Genomic DNA, 11,352 nt, shown 5'->3' with positions numbered 1-11,352 from the left:
AATACTCTCCCAACTAGAAAATCCATGGGACAGAAGGTGTACCGATCGTAGCGTTGATTATTTGTAATAACTAGCTCTATTTCATGCACAAAGAACCACTGTCCTAATTCTGTTCCGCAACCGTTTCCATGGTTGATGATAATGACAGGTTACTTTGGTTTACATGTCAATTTCTGGAATTCTTAAACGTTGAGTACTATTAATATGATTCATATCAACATGAGTGTGGGCGTTCCTCCTTAGGATTTCAGCACCACCCCAAATGCACATATCTGCCCACGCGTTTTTATGTAACAGTGGTGCGGGGAAGTCTCGGGGACGTTTAAGTTTGCCAAGCAGTCATTCGATCATGGAGACCCGATATGGAATGGGCGCAAATCTCTTTCCATGTTATAGGGATTATTATGTTGGTGTTCTCAAGAAATCATACATTATCTAGAGTCAATTTTTCAAAGGTTCATGCTACTTGTTATTATAATGGGGATAGAGTGACATGTCTCTGTTTTTATATCCATGCCAGTACTATTATCGTTGATAGGTCCCATGGAACGCTCAGCATCTAAACCGCCTAAGACCAGACGAGTGAAATCTGCCCCGCCTTACGTAACAAACCACATAAAAGTCAACGCTTTCGAACCAAGGAGATCGTTACCATTCCTTAGATCTGACGAACTCACGCCTAAAGTAAATGGTGATGTTTTCACAACAGAAAGATCAAAATCAGCCTTAAATAACTCATCGGTAAAAGTTTTTATCTATCAAAAGGAATCATCGTCATCAACCCCTAGCTATAGGCCTTTTGAATTTTAGTGCTTCATGTTAGACATCATTTTCATTTTATTTTTTATTTATCTTTTGCATATTATACACAACACAAGTACATGACAGACAAGTACATCGATACTATATACATGTATGTACTTCAATAAAAAAATTAAATCACATATATCATGATATTCACAAGTATCTTATTAACATAACAATATACACAATACATATATTTATCACTCAGATACAGTTAATAAAGTAAATTATATTTGTTGTCACTTAAAGATCTATCAAGAGTTAATTCCCTTCATTACAGTGTAGAACAAGAGTGAACTAGGGGAGATCAGTTTTGAAAAAGCAAAAGGTTACAGAAAAATGGTTTGGTACCTTGGACAAGACAAACAAAAAAACAAAATACAAAGACAAAAGATAAAACATAAGTAGAGTAAACCTGTGTAGGATATCTTTAAAGAACTTTTAAAATGTTACTATTTAAATATATTACCAATTTTGTAATTTTGCGAGTGCTTGTAGTTTACGCTTTAAATTAATATTGGGTATTACGATCTGTTGATATTTTAATTCAAATTTAATATTTTTTAGACTGATTAAATTGAGTTCCTTTTCAAGACATTTACAGTTGTAAATGTTTTGTTTCACTAGAAGAAGTATTAAATTATCAATATGATAATTAGTATATGCACTTTCTTATGTGCCAAATATGTGTTCTTTTTTTCAAATTTAAGACCTAAATTATTTACAATTATAGAAATATATCGGTTACTCAAATTTGATACATACAGTTCCAAAATATATGCGTAATTGTCTCTGGATTTGTTTAACAACATGCACATAGATTGTTGTTTTATTTGCCAATTTTTAATCAAAATACTTTTGTAGTAAATGTTCTGTGATTTATTCTGTATTGCAACCATTGAAGCTTGGAGCTAGTGGTAGTATTAAACGAGTGCAGACTGTTTATAAATAGTTTCCAATTCGTCTGGAAAAATATCAAAATTGTGATTCTATTTACTTTGAGCTGTAGGTATATGAATAAGTTCATTTTAAAACCCATATATTTTGAGCACTTTTTAACAATTCAAATTAATTTTAGATTTATTGGTACAGTTGTGTGACCGCACAACGTACCAAAAACATCGTGCATACATCGCCGTGCATCTGCGCGGTGTGCGATCCGTACCGCACAGCTGTGCGATTGTGCGATTGGGACGGTCGGTCAATCGCGAAATAGTTCCGTAAACGGACCGTGTTGATGAGTCGTATTTGCATGTACTGTATTTTAGTGATATTTAAATCAAAGACTTAATGTTGAGACATATATTTCTGCATTTGTAATATTACATCATAATATTTGAAATATTTTGTGATTGATATATGATTTATTCATTGTATTGTTAGTTTGAACGATATATACATGCAATGTATACATTATATAAACATGAAATATATTGTGATTGATATATGATTTATTCATTGTATTGTAAGTTTGAACGATATATACATATAAATTATATAAACATGAAATATATTTAAGGATTTGTTTTTGTTTACTGGTGTAAGCTGCATTTGTTGGACATATATTTTCAATGAGGCGCGTTGTCCATTGACAATTTATATAAATATTAGTTATTTTGATAAAAAAATTGCTAAAATGGAACTTAAACAAGTGTAATAAACTTTGTATATAAAAAAAAATCGTTTTCCCAACGTTATACGATTGATGTGACGGCTGGTCAATGGATGGAATCCGGAACAGCTGGCTCCAATTTGGCGGGAAATCTTGTCAAGTTCAGAAAGTACACAAAATAGAGTTCAACAATAACATTACATTTTTCATTCCATTGATGCACTATTTCTCAAACACTTTTGTTCTGGAATACATTGAAATGATTTATATTTGAAGAAGTAAAATGCAAAAACAATAGAAAAAAAAAAAAAAAAAAACGGAAATGTAAATATATTGAAATAAAGCAAAATGTGCGTTTAAATTGCAGAAGGTTATTAACTATATTACAATCATGTGCAAAAATGTCATATATAATTCAACTTGTCAAGAGACATTTTAATTATAGATCTGTTTTAGTGTTCACACATAACAATTCAAATTAATTTTAGATTTATTGGTACAGTTGTGTGACCGCACAACGTACCAAAAACATCGTGCATACATCGCCGTGCATCTGCGCGGTGTGCGATCCGTACCGCACAGCTGTGCGATTGTGCGATTGGGACGGTCGGTCAATCGCGAAATAGTTCCGTAAACGGACCGTGTTGATGAGTCGTATTTGCATGTACTGTCATTTTAGTGATATTTAAATCAAAGACTTAATGTTGAGACATATATTTCTGCATTTGTAATATTACATCATAATATTTGAAATATTTTGTGATTGATATATGATTTATTCATTGTATTGTTAGTTTGAACGATATATACATGCAATGTATACATTATATAAACATGAAATATATTGTGATTGATATATGATTTATTCATTGTATTGTAAGTTTGAACGATATATACATATAAATTATATAAACATGAAATATATTTAAGGATTTGTTTTTTGTTTACTGGTGTAAGCTGCATTTGTTGGACATATATTTTCAATGAGGCGCGTTGTCCATTGACAATTTATATAAATATGAGTTATTTTGATAAAAAAATTGCTAAAATGGAACTTAAACAAGTGTAATAAACTTTGTATATAAAAAAAATCGTTTTCCCAACGTTATACGATTGATGTGACGGCTGGTCAATGGATGGAATCCGGAACAGCTGGCTCCAATTTGGCGGGAAATCTTGTCAAGTTCAGAAAGTACACAAAATAGAGTTCAACAATAACATTACATTTTTCATTCCATTGATGCACTATTTCTCAAACACTTTTGTTCTGGAATACATTGAAATGATTTATATTTGAAGAAGTAAAATGCAAAAACAATAGAAAAAAAAAGAAAAAAACGGAAATGTAAATATATTGAAATAAAGCAAAATGTGCGTTCATATATTAGAAGGTTATTAACTATATTACAATCATGTGCAGTGTCATATATAATTCAACTTGTCAAGAGACATTTTAATTATAGATCTGTTTTAGTGTTCACACATACACATAAAATACAATATTTTTATCATATGCATACCTGTATCAAGGATGTATAACTACGTCATTGAACATATCAATTATTGTAATTGTTGTTCTTCAATTAGTAAATTTAGTTTATACACTTAATCATATCATTATTACATGTACGTAGATGGCCATGGATATACCTAATGTAATTGGTACAAAAGTCTGTCACATACTGATATAATGTACTGTACATTGTACATGGGGATAAAGGTATACACTTTACCTGCATAAATGACCTGTGTACTGTAAACTCTAGGCAAACAGGTCTGTCGTTATGGCCACTAGCCCTAGAGCCATTGTCTTCCTCTTTCCCCATTCCAACACCTAAGGTGAGACCTTAATTACCTGAGATGATGATCAGTCAGGTGTCACAGGTAAGGAAACCTATTTTCTTTAACCCCAGGGGGTCCATTATAGCATTCAATTCAATTTCTTATTTTTCATATTCCGATAAATTAAAGATTGTAGGACAAATATAGCGTCTACTGTTAAATGAGTATTTCTAAAACCAAATCGGACATCAGTTACTTTATTATTTTTCTTATCAAAAGCCATAAGTCTATTATTGATAATTGTCGTAAATAATTTTTCTTACAACTTACTAGAGTAATGCCCTGTAATTATTAACATTATTTGGATCTCCTTTCTTAAAGACTAGTACAATATTACCTTCAGATTCCGAGTCCGTGACATTATAGAAAATTCAAATTTAATTTCCAAATATTTTATTGACATAAGATGTTATATGTCAATAGGATTAGAAATCAGGCATAGCCTATCTTAGTGTTCTTTATGTTTATCCAAAAGAAACATAACGACCATTCTTAATATCTACTTAACCACTCAAAGGACGTCAAATTCATATTTTGTAGACTTGTATAATTTTCCTTAGAAAAGATCACCATTCACATTTATATGTGAAAAACATAATGTCTCGCTGTGAATTTGATATTTTATCAGGTTCAGTTTTATTTCCTAGTATGTAAGTGATATCAAACAAGTAAGATAAAATGCATACAGACGTTTTAATATTTGCTTGCACAATCATTACATTGCTCCATTAGCAGGATAGGCACCAATTGTAGCTCTTAAGACGACACCATTATCTGTCTTAAAGTCTTTTGAGCTACAATATTGCAGCTAAGTGTTCTCCTGATAATGGTGGTACAAACAATCAACTATAAAAAACATATATACAAGGGGCGGTAACTCCTTGGTCAGGAACGATATAATTTTTGAACATATTTATTGTAACTCTATATATCAACAGTTAATTTCCATTTCTAATATACTAACCGAAAGTTATGACATGATTCTAAAAATACTTAATAGTAATGATTATAAGTTTGTATATTTTGTGATATCGGTCCTATTCGCGACAACAGATACAGGCTATGAAGTCCACTTATAGAAAATTGGTCTGAATGTTGTACTTACTGCGAAATTCTTCAAAACTATTCATGGATTTGTCTGTTTTCAAAATGTTATAAATAAAAAGTTCACCCTTTTCATACCATAACTTATAAAAAAGAACTTTATGATCTATATTGTTTTCACCATTAAACCAAATATGGTTTTCTAGAATACTTGTTTGGAAATATTTCTTGCACTCTGAAATCCTTGTCGTTATTGATATTATGTCTGATGAAATGTTATATATACATAATACATAATTAATCATACAATGTACCTGTTTTGCTATGCAAAATGTAGTTATAAGTTTGTCCAGCACTGTCTGCATTGTAATATTGTATACATTTATCTGAACGCTCCTCCTGTGAGAGCACATATGTGTGTTTTGTTGTTATGCTTATTACAAATAAATATTTATTATGAAAAAATAAATCTAAAAGTTGTTCAAGATTAACATTATTTAGTGTAGTGGTGTCTTTATGTATTGTATAGAAGTTTTTATAAAAAAATTCAGATTCCACAACATTTTAATTTCTTACTGTCCCATCCTGTTTAGTTATGTATGGAATAATTCTACTGGTGTAGTGTAGCTGCGAGACTCTAAGTTACAAAAAATATAACCCCCTCCCCCCATCCCCTTATCGTACGTCTTATACAGTTTGATCTAGATTGTACCATGCTGCTATTTATCTTATGCATTCCTATTTCTTCTAATTCCTTATTTTTTATGTATTATTTGACCCTGTTTGTTCCAATACCTATTAGTTAAAGTTGTTTTACCTTCAGTACACATCTTTACTGTTTGACTTGAGTATGATATAGTTTTACTACTACGAATTTTCATTATTAGTGTTTCCAAACAGAGTTATTTATGTTAAATACTATATGATTTCAAGGTATCTCCTTTATATTATCAATATTGTATACGTATACTGCATACTTTGATTTGATATCTTTTGATATACATTTAATAAGATTTGAAGAGAAAAAAAAAAGAGAGAATTATTTTTTCACAAACCTTTTCAACATTTGAAATTATTGACCATTCGTTCACAATAAAGACTTAAATTCCCATTATGCCTTTGACAGTGTTAATAAACGCTCTACAAACTAAACATTAATATTTCTCATAAATTTATCTGCATTTAGTTTTGTTCAAATCTTCACAGTTTCGAAAAAAATAAAAATTGATAATTAATATAAAGATAGAATTCGTACATAGGCTAGTCTAAAAATATCCTTTTTGTCTGTGTGTCCTAGGATGATCACCAGGTAAATCTGACCGAAAACGGTGGTGGTGGGGGCGGGGTTCGGAGCGCTGATTTATTTCTTGTTTTACAATGTTCATCCTACAACACAAATTTTACTTTTCAAAACCAAAATTTTTTATTTTAACAGAACAATTTACCACATTTTTTACGAATTTAAACGCTTCGTTGCACGCAAAAACTACAAAATATATCGTTTCAAACCTTATTCAATGCTATCATAACAAAGCAACACATAACATGTAATAACTCGCCATAGATTAGAAAATGTAATTGACGGCAGTGGGCGAGTGTTGCTTGCAACACTTTACGATAGCAAGCTTGTTCATTTTGAGACACTACTAGTCTACAAAATTTCAAACATGAAAACGGATTATGTTAAGAAACTGTGAAGCCCCACCTAGATATTCAGCCAGCCTTGAATTCAATATTGTTAAGATATGAATCTTCAATAGCCAGTTCTATTTTCAGGAAATTCTGATACACCAGGAAACTGTTGTGTTGGCGATTAACATGCATGTAATGAGAAATCAATATTTATCTTGCATCTCTATATATTTTATTGGGTTTTTTTCACTAATTATGACGGGTGCACGTGAAGTCACATAAAGTTCCCTCAATCTCCACAGAGCCAAATTTGACAAGAGTGATCCCCTGAATGATGACGTGACATTGTTTTATCGATAAATAAATTTTATTTCGCAGAAGAAAAATGCTTTTTGAAAAGTCGCATCATTTAAAGTTAATTATTAGGCACACTAATGTCTATAATTGTATTAAATTTGTATGCTAAAGTATGTTCCTTTTTGTTCAATTTTGACCAATTGCATGCCATGGCAGCTATCTTGGTTCCTGGTCTGCAAAGGATGCTCATCTACATGTCACCAAAAATGTATAAAATACAAAAATATTCTCTCTCTGAACAATTACTCCATCTTTGCATATTACAGAGTTAGCTCCCTCGCCTATAGTTATCGGTTATAACGTCATTATTTTTTCAGAGCAATTAACGTCGTTTTCTCTTAAATATACGACGTTACGCTCACAAACACATGACGTCACAATCAATACCAACCAGCAAGGGTAGATAAGTCTTCAATACGCAAAAACAGAATATCTCAGGTTAAAATGCTGCTATTCAGCTTCTTTTTTATTATTTTTTTCATTTTTTTTTTAAAAGTATAGCAGTTCCTTTGGAATTAGAGTTAAATGGGTTAAATACAATGTCAAATCCGCATTTAGAATGAATAATCTATCCCTTATCAAATGTAAAATATCTGTCCTGGAGGCAATAGATATAATTGTACTTTTTAGTTTTATAATGAAACAAAAATTGTGTTTTCGTTTTGAGAAATCACCAAGATCCCGGTAGTTGGCAGATAGAATCTTTAAGATTTAGCAGACAAACAGACATCAGAAAAGAACTGACGCTAACATATAGGGATTGGATTGCGCTTTTATGTTAACAATGTTTGTATGGAGCAATTCCTCTAAAAATATATATTCTATGGGCGCGTTATATTGAATATATTCTTATAGAAATGCTCCATACAAGCATGGTTAACATAAAAGCGAAATCCAATCCCTATATTTACACTCAAACGTCTTTTTAATTTGTATTTTAATGCAATAAAATCGTCATTTGAATGTGACGTAATAATTCAATAAAAGTCGGTCAAAAGTTAGAGGAGCTTACTCAATTGAACAGCAAATGATGACTCTTCACGTAAGGTAGAATTATTCATCCGCGACGACAAAAAAAGTTAATTTCAGAGAAAATTTTATTTCATCAGATCAGAATTTTAAATATATATTCAATTTTGCTAAAAATTAATATATAGCGTAATAACATAAAGAATTTGCACTTGGCCACATGTGTGAACTCGATAACCGTTTTGTGTAGCGAGGCGAAGCTGACTCACGCTTACACACTGGAGTTTGCCGAAGTTGCCAATACAACGGTGTTCAAGTAGCTCAACGTGTTTGAAATTGTCGTCTGACTTGACGATATTACATCATTGGGAGCCACTTGTGCTCGATGGGTGCAATGTATTTGTGGTGACGCGTAACTGTCAACACGTGGATTACTAGCAGTGCATGTTTTAAAATAATACACATGATTAAATTCTCAAACAACAAAGACAAGATGATATGTTTATAACTGACCTCTTTCAGAGGATCTCATGCCCGTCCACCCCAAAGACTCGATTGTAGGACGAACACAGACACAGAGGTAATGTTTACATTTGACAGCACTGCATGTCGCCCCGGTCGGGATATTTTTCCCGTTTCTTTATAAAATTGTTAATTCAAAAAAATGTTGGTATCATATATAAATTTAAAACTTATATGTGATGTTTACATTTTTCCAAAATTCTATGAAAAACAACAATATACACGTAATGTTGCGTCAAAATGTAAACAAAGCCATGTTTTTCTTTGTTTTTTTAAAAGTAGCCCCTTTAAGTTGAATAGAACATTTTCATACGCACGTTCCAAAGTTCAATGTTACCATGCAGTTATGGGTAAACAAAATCGGCTATGTGATTTGCGTATTAGTGAACAAGCCTAGCAAGTGTAGATTATAAAACGATAGTGATCGTTGTTGATATGAAATTTAGAAATTCAAATTTATTAAGTAAACATGCGAAATGATGATGGGGGTTTATTGATATTGTATTGACGACATGGTTTGACGTCATGGTAAATCTAATAGCGAAATATAATAGGCCACTAAAGATAGGGTTGTATACCCCCAAAGTAATTTGCAACAGAATATTTTCTTCGTTTTTCATACAGATCTGACTTTGTTTTTCAATACAAGACAAAAAGTCGCCACAAATACATATTTAGGAAAGTATTTGTCTTGACCCCAAAAAATTCAGAAAAATAGGGATATTTGCATAATTTGCTAACTTTGAAGCCAAATATAAAGTTACATGGTTGTCATGAGATACTAGAAAATTAGTGTATGGCAAGAACGTTATAAGGACAGCACAGATTGCCAAAAACATAAGTTGAAATCAACACAGGGGAAAAGTATGACAACATGAAAATTGCATAAATATGTCCTTGCTTTTGTTGTATTGTTAAGATAAAAAATTGTTATTATCAACAATACCATTGATACTCATTTTGGTGGAATCTTTTTGGATAGAACTTGTTGATTAAAGGCTTTAAAAGTAAAATATTTTACTTTTACTACCTGAGATAACATGGTTGCTCAAAGTTGGTCTTTTGGCATTTTCCAAGGATATTTTTGAATAGTATGTCTTTTTATTCAAGAATTATTCAGTAAGCACCGTCTCAAGGGTTCAGATAGTTATTAATTCAGATTTTATTTAGGCTATTCTCACATAAAAGAGGCAACTATATCAATATATCCCCAAATATAAAAGACGTGAGGTCGATCAAATCTTCATTTAGTGCCAATTTGAGTAAACGTCCTTAGTTGAAATATGAAAAATGGGAATATCTTTTTTGTGACTAATCAGATTGCAAAATCCTTTGGCAGATATTACCACCGTTATGGTACGTTCTTTATAAAGTGGGATTGAAGTTTCTTTTTGATCAAATATTTGAACAGGTCAGTTTTTCATTTTTCCATAATAGAACCGGATGGAGGTTACATGATTTTCAATGAGATAAAGGAATACAATAAAAGTTCAATTTCAATTTTATAGCTGAAAATCATCACAGTTCGGATTTATTTACTGGCAAAATTTTAATACAAACCAAGGACGTATATGAGAAGGATTAGTCACACTGGGTTTTGGGGAGTCCAAGGCAGGCGCTTTTGTGTCTGTGCACTGACCGTGACGTTGGGCGACGACTGCTTTTCCTTTGATATCCGCCGGCGCAGCCTTTGATGTAGCTTGCGGGTGCGAGGGTTACCGTCTTACTTTCTGAAGCGGGCCGTCATTTCATGAGCTGTCGTATTTCTTTAACGAAAATTTAAGACATATCCTTTACATCTTCGTCTTCCGTTCTTAAAGCAAATGATATTCGTTTGACTTGATAAGACAAGTATTTGTTGAGAAAAAACGGTTTTTATTCCCGGTTCATAGGCGTCTCGCGTGGTGTTTAGTAGTGTAAAGAGACAGTCACGAATCCTTCTCACTTATAAATCCTTGTACAAACCAATAAGGCATATTCGAAAAATTAAGATTTTTGTATTGCAGATTTATGGACTTTGACGTATATTGGTATTCAGCCAAATTAACATGATAGGAAGTTTTTACTACTAAATAAGATGTGCATATTTATACCGTTTTTTACAACACATGATCAAAATAACACGTACACAATATACAAAAAAGGATATAACATAATTGGAAGCATTTGCTTTTTTATTTACCGATATATAAGCTACCAAAATGGGTGTTTTGCCAAAAATCTAATTATAAAAACACTTAAAATTGGCACGATCAGTCAACTTGACAGGTTAATATTTATATTTTTCTAGCTAATGTTTTATCGATCATGCATTAATATCAAAGAAAACGTAATCCTTTACGACATAAAACATACACTGATATTGTTCAGGGTAAGATTTTATAAATGTTTGCATCTAAAAAGAACAAAAGCGGTAATGCTAGCTAAATTCAAAAGGTTTTGAGCCATTTTTATTCCTATTTATTTCTTGGATTGACTGAAATTATTGTATCATTTCAACTTCTTTGTATACTAACCTAAAGTTTGTCTTACTATATACCCGATTTCATATTTCAAGTATTGCAAAAATA

Source organism: Argopecten irradians, chromosome 8 (genome assembly GCF_041381155.1).
Source record: "Argopecten irradians isolate NY chromosome 8, Ai_NY, whole genome shotgun sequence".
Taxonomy (NCBI): Eukaryota; Metazoa; Mollusca; class Bivalvia; order Pectinida; family Pectinidae; genus Argopecten; species Argopecten irradians.
The sequence above is the reverse complement of the archived record's forward strand: the minus strand, read 5'-3'. Positions refer to the sequence as shown.